Raw genomic sequence first — 6625 nt, 5'->3', positions numbered from 1 at the left:
CTCCGTCTCAAAAAAAAAAAAAGAAAACTCTAGAAGGTAAACATAACCACCTTCTAAGAACTTAAAACTCTCCAATATTAAATGGCCAGTTCCCTCAGAATAAAAACAAACCAAAATATATCAACCAAGGTGAACTTTGAATAATTAATTCAATTGTTTCACTTTCTTCTTAAAGTTGTTGTGAGGAACTTCAAAATGACATGACTGGCCGGGCGCGGTGGCTCAAGTCTGTAATCCCAGCACTTTGGGAGGCCAAGGCAGGTGGATCACGAGGTCAGGAGATCGAGACCATCCTGGCTAACACGGTGAAACCCCGTCTCTACTAAAAAATACAAAAAACTGGCCGGGCGAGGTGGCGGGCGCCTGTAGTCCCAGCTACTCGGGAGGCTGAGGCAGGAGAATGGCGTGAACCCGGGAGGCGGAGCTTGCAGTGAGCTGAGATCCGGCCACTGCACTCCAGCCTGGGCGACAGAGCGAGACTCTGTCTCAAAAAAACAAAAAAATAAAAATAAATAAATAAATAAATAAATAATAAATAATTGAGCCAGGTGAAGTAGTACATGCCTGTAATCCCACCTACTTGGGAGGCTGAGGCAGGAGTTTGAGCCCAGGAGTTTGAGTCCAGTCTGGGCAGCACTGCAAGATCCCATCCCCCAAATAATAAATAAACAAACTAACTAACTAATTAAGTAATCAATAATTGAATGAGAAAAGTTAGCTCATATTTCAGTATGTTCCATCTTAGTATATATACTTCTAGGCAACCACTTAGTGACAAAAATTCTGTAGAAATTCATCATTAAAGTTCATTATGTAAATAAATGTGAAGACTAGATAAGAACCACAGAACACAATGACATTGGGAAAAATGCCACAGTAATTCTTTGAAAAAAGAAATCCAGGCCGGGTGCAGTGGCTCATGCCTGTAGTCCCAGCACTTTGGGAGACCGGGGTGGGCAGATCACAAGTCAGGGGTTCGAGAGCAGCCTGGCCAACATAGTGAAACCCCGTCTCTACTAAAAATACAAAAACAATTAGCTGGGTGTGGTGGTAAGCACCTGTAGTCCCAGCTACTCGGGAGGCTGAGGCAGGAGAATGCTTTCAGAGAAACTTCTTGATCACAAGGGCAAATCTGAAAGTTGTCAGAACAAAGTGGAGTCACTTATGTTAAGGTAACCCTGACAAATAGAGCCAGGAAAGCCATGAAGAGAGGACTGTTATCCTTGTATGCCCGAAAATGAAAAAGACTCCACAAAAGCCACAACCTTGCATAAAGGTCTTCACAACCTTAAACAAAAAATATTTCTGCAAGGAATGCTGCCCAGCAACTGCTGATCCAACCTCGGACTAATGTCACCCTTGTTGCTGATCTTTGCAGCCAAGGAAAATTCTGTCAAAAGAATATGTAATCCTCCCCATTTCTGTCTTCCTTTATCTCCCTGAATATACACATAGTTTAATATGGCATGTCTATTCCCAATGGCAATGCTCTATTCCCAAATAAACATTGTTTATGGCCGGGCGCAGGGGCTCCCGCCTGTAATCCCAGCACTTTGGGAGGCCGAGGTGGGCTGATCTCGAGGTCAAGAGACGGAGACCATCCTGGCCAACATGGTGAAACCCCATCTCTACTAATAATAAAAAATTGGGCCGGCGCGGTGGCTCACGCCTGTAATCCCAGCACTTTGGGAGGCGGAGGCGGGTGGATCACAAGGTGAGGAGATCGGGATCATCCTGGCTAACAAGGTGAAACCCTGTCTCTACTAAAAACACAAAAATTAGCCAGGCGTGGTGGCGGGCGCCTGTAATCCTAGCTACTCAGGAGGCTGAGGCAGGAGAATGGCAGTAAACCTGGGAGGTGGAGCTTGCAGTAAGCCGAGATCCTGCCACTGCGCTCCAACTTGGGCAACAGCAAGACTCTGTCTCAAAATAAATAAATAAATAAATAAAATAAAAATAAATAAATAATAAAAAATTAGGTGGGCGTTGTGGTGCACGCCTGTAGTCCCAGCTACTCGGGAGGCTGAGGCACAAGAATTGCTTGAACCTGGGAGGCAGAGGTTGCAGTGAGCCGAGATCACTGCACTCTGGCCTAGCGAGAGAGCGAGCCTCAGTTTCAAAAAACAAGAAAAAAAAAATTGTTTCCCTTAGGAAGCTTTCATATGTTTGTTAGTTAGGTTAAAACTTCTAATAATTAAAGTTATACAGTTACAGTGTAAAATTATTAGTATTAGCAACATAAACATTGGTGTAAAAATTATTATTACAGAAATTAAAACAAATTAAGTATGAGAGAGATTAAAGACTGTCCAAGCCAAGTCATTGAAGTCATAAATTTAAGCTATGACTAACAGGATGCCGAGCTTCTAGAGGGATTTGTTTTTAACAAGGGGAGGGCCCCGTTTCCCCTTCTGACACGCGCTTTGTCGTACTCCCTCCTTGCTAACCAAGAGGAGCAGAACACAGAGCAGCCTGGCGGTGTCCTAGCAACAAGCCTCCGTTTCTTCTTCCTGTACCCTGGGGCTCCTGAAACTCACCTGGTAAGCGCTCCAAAGAAGCAGCAGGTGGTGACTTCAGGAGAGGACGGGCCAAATGGGAGAATCCCCTTAGGTCGGTTTCTCTAGTTCTCAACTTCTTTCGAAATAATGCTCGCAGAGAAGGACGGCTTTCTGAGAACTGAGGGAAGTAAACTCTTAGGACTTCCGGTCGCCATGATGGCTGTGGGCAGTCAACAGGGTCGGTGCAAGCATCTGGGCCATCTTTAATGTGGGCAGGAAAAAACACGATTTTACACTTACTTCTGCAGAGTTTATAATATCCTTGCCCATTATTTAAAATAAAATATCTAAGACATAGGTAATAATATATTTTAAATAAAATTGAAGCAATATATGAAATTTCTCTGGAATTCATCCAGCCACTCTCGGCTGTTACCACTATCCAGAAACGTGTTAATCCCCCTGCATGATTTATATGTTTGGTTTGTATTTTAAATATTATTTTCTGTATATTTAAAAGTTGTATTTCGTTGGTATCCTGCTATGCATTCTCGTGCAATTTGATTTTTAATCAATATTACTTTTTTTTTTTTTTTGAGATTGAGTGTCCCTCTGTCACCCAGGCTGGAGTGCAATGGCACAATCTCCGTTCACTGCAACCTCTGCCTCCCGGGTTCAAGCGATTCTCTTGCCTCAGCCTCCCGAGTAGCTGGGATTACAGGCGCATGCCATCACGCTCAGTTAATTTTTTGTATTTTTAGTAGAAACGGGGTTTCACCGTGTTGGCCGGGATGGTCTCCGTCTCTTGACCTCGAGATCAGCCCACCTCGGCCTCCCAAAGTGCTGGGATTACAGGCGTGAGCCACTGTGCCCTGCCTTGGTTTCTAAATACTATTTTGAATACAAGGGAGCCAAGGATCTGTGGAGAAGTGGTTACTTCCAGGGCTGGGGCAGGGAATATACAAGATAACATTGGAATAAATTGTGACGCCAGAACATGAAGAAATATTCCAAAAAGACTGGGGCATGTTGACTGAACACAGAAGACAAACATGCATGACCTCAACCTAATCATGAGAAAACGTCAAAGAAATCCAAATTGATAAACATTCTGTAAAATAATTGACCGTGCTCAGCGAAAGTGTCACAATCACAAAAGACAAGGAAAAAATAAGAAATTGTCGCAGACTGGAGGAATCTAAGGACAGATAACAATTAAGTGCAATGTGAGATCCTCGATTAGATCTTGGAGAAGAAAGCGGACATTTAGACAAATGTAGACAAAATTCAAATAAGGTCTGCACATTAGGTAATGGTACGATATGCTAACATCCATTTCCTGGTTAGATAATTGTATTACATATACTATTACATGTATAATTATTATATTACAATTACATATACAGCTGTATATTATATATAATACAATAAATATATATGTATGATATATAATATGATAAATGTACATATACAATTATTTTATATATAACAACTATTATATATAAATACAATTATATAAAGCTAACATTAGGATAAGGTGGTTGAGGATTTATACGAATCTTTGCTATTTTTTCACGTTTAAAATTATTTCAACATAAAAAATTATATGGGTCATGTAGTTTTTTCGTACAGTTTAATTCTAGGCACCATAGTTTCTATTTTAATGGATGTATTTTCTTCTTTCATGGAATTGGGATAGTCTGTTATATTAAAAAGCTGTTCATTTTTGTATATTAAGATTCTTCTGGCCGGGCGTGGTAACTCATGCCTGTAATCCCAGCACTTGGGAACCCGAAGCAGGCAAATCACCTGAAGTCAGGAGTTCGAGACCAGCATGTCCAACATGGTGAAACCCCATCTCTACTAAAAATACAAGAAAAATAGCCAGACTTGGTGACGCATATTTGCAATCCCAGCTACTTGGGAGGCTGAGGAGGAGAATCGCTAGAACCCAGGAAGCAGAGGTTGCAGTGAGCCAAGATTGCACCACTGCACTCTGGCCTGAGCAACAGAGGGAGACTCCGTCTCAAAAGAAAAAAAAAAGATTATTTCTCTAACTTACTGGTTTATCTTACTTTTGTAGCTTATTTCAGGTGATTTGTTGTGTTTGTCTGTAGGGTAAAATAACATGTCTAGTGAGTTACAGTTTAATGTCCTTCTGTTCAATTACCGTATTTCAAGTTTATTCCAATATTTTGGAATAAGCTTCCAATATTTTAACTTAAATAGGGAAGATCATACTTGGTATTTTCCTGACCTCTGCTGGAATGATTTCATAGCGTCCACATGAAGCACAAGGATAGCCTTTGGCCTGAGAGAGACGTATTATGCCGAGAATATGTGTAATCCTTTTTTTTTTTTTTTTTTTTTGGAGACGGAGTCTCGCTCTGTCGCCCAGGCTGGAGTGCAGTGGCCAGATCTCAGCTCACTGCAAGCTCCGCCTCCCGGGTTCACGCTATTCTCCTGCCTCAGCCTCCCGAGTAGCTGGGACTACAGGCGCCCACCACCTCACCCAGCTAGTTTTTTTGTATTTTTTTAGTAGAGACGGGGTTTCACCATGTTAGCCAGGATGGCCTCGATCTCCTGACCTCGTGATCCGCCCGTCTCGGCCTCCCAAAGTGCTGGGATTACAGGCTTGAGCCACCACGCCCGGCCTGTGTAATCCTTTTTACTGAGGAATTGTGGGTGCAGTTTTTTTCCCCCCAAGAATGATTGTTAATTTTGGTCCATCATTTTCCTTTGATTGTTCTTTATCTCAAACAAACAAACAAACAAAACAAAACGTCCTGGTCTTCTCACCTATTTTCTTGTAGTACCTTTAAGCAATGCTCCGGTAATATCTTTCTCTTAATTATTATGGAATGCATGGGACTGTTCCATGTCTGATTATATGCAGAACGTGCTTTCTACAAGTGAGTTTTTGTAGTATTTCTGTACTCTGTCACACTAGGCCATTTCCCTATCTTCAAGGATCTCCCATCCACCCCTGCCTCTACCACATCTATCTCCTGCTCAGCCTCCATTCCAACTGCCCAGATCTTACAGCTCTTGTATTCAGACTCTACAGATAAATCACCGAGTATGAGGCTTTACTCACAGGAAGTTCCTCTTCTGGCCTTTCCTGACTTCTTTATGTTTTCTCACTCTGCACTTCCTCCCCGTTCCTCCACCGTGCTCCACCCTGACTTCACACAGTTTTGTCAGCCAGTGAGAAACGTTTGGATCTGTGAATTAAATCTGTCTCCTCGTTATTCTGAAAATGGAGTTTGCATGGACTTTTCCATTCACCTTATTGCTTTCATTGATACTCAGTAATAGACAAGATAAACTTATTTCCCATTGCCTTGTTCATTTCAGAAGTACCAGGTAGAATTTTACCAACAAGGCTTCATACATATTCCCAGTAATTGTTGAGTGATTTAATTGTATATTGTCTTGCTATTACTTTGATCATATATCACATTATTTCTCATTTTTGAATACCTGGACTTATATAAATTTTATGTAATTCATGTTTGTATTTATCCAAGTTCTCAGAAACTACAACTGCTGAAATTGACCATAACTCTCCTAATACAGGTGTAATTAAAGTGAGAGATGCTTTTAGCTCATAAAAAAAAAAATGTAGATCAAGTCTCAGTAACTTCTAGTTAATCCTATAGAAAGCCAAAATAATGTATAGCTTCTTTAAATTCTTATAAGGAAAAAACTCCATTTTGTTTCTTGAAATGAGGTATTGCTTTGTCACCCAGACTGGAATACAGTGACACTTTCACAGCTCACTGTGACCTTAAACTCCTGGGCTCAAGGGATCCTCTCACTTCAGCCTCCCGAGTGGCTGGGACTACAGGCGCAAACCACTGTGCCTAGCTTCATGAGAAAAAAATTAAATATATAATGGTACTAGGTAAAATAATACTAAATAAGAAATCATTTGAAAGCATACTATATTAACTCTGGAATAACAATACTTAAATAAAAGAAAAGTGTTTGTTATAACAAAGGGAAGCTTGTAGTTCAGAGGATAGCTAAATTAAATTTGTTGCAGGCTGTGAGAAACATAACAATTAAACATAAATACATGAAATATGTAGAGTTCTATATTTTTATTGAAATTGCTTAGAGGC

The 6625-nt window shown here is 40.9% G+C and overlaps 1 protein-coding gene and 1 long non-coding RNA gene across 2 annotated transcripts in view; both read left to right on the top strand.

Annotated features, from left to right (window-relative positions):
* The window catches only part of LOC108539882 (caspase recruitment domain-containing protein 8-like), a gene marked incomplete at its 3' end in the record, with an annotated part of 63885 nt that overhangs the window by 41218 nt on the left and 16042 nt on the right, over positions 1–6625 (top strand). The window lies entirely within an intron of this gene.
* On the top strand, positions 2442–4530 carry LOC108540131 (uncharacterized). Its single transcript, XR_001888593.1, has 2 exons — positions 2442–2540; positions 3098–4530. It is a non-coding gene; the product is annotated as an uncharacterized LOC108540131 (long non-coding RNA).

This window comes from Rhinopithecus bieti, unplaced genomic scaffold (assembly GCF_001698545.2).
Source record: "Rhinopithecus bieti isolate Rb0 unplaced genomic scaffold, ASM169854v2 scaffold_574, whole genome shotgun sequence".
Classification (NCBI taxonomy): Eukaryota; Metazoa; Chordata; class Mammalia; order Primates; family Cercopithecidae; genus Rhinopithecus; species Rhinopithecus bieti.
Note: the sequence above shows the minus strand (reverse complement) of the source record. Positions and strands in the feature narration are given on the sequence as shown.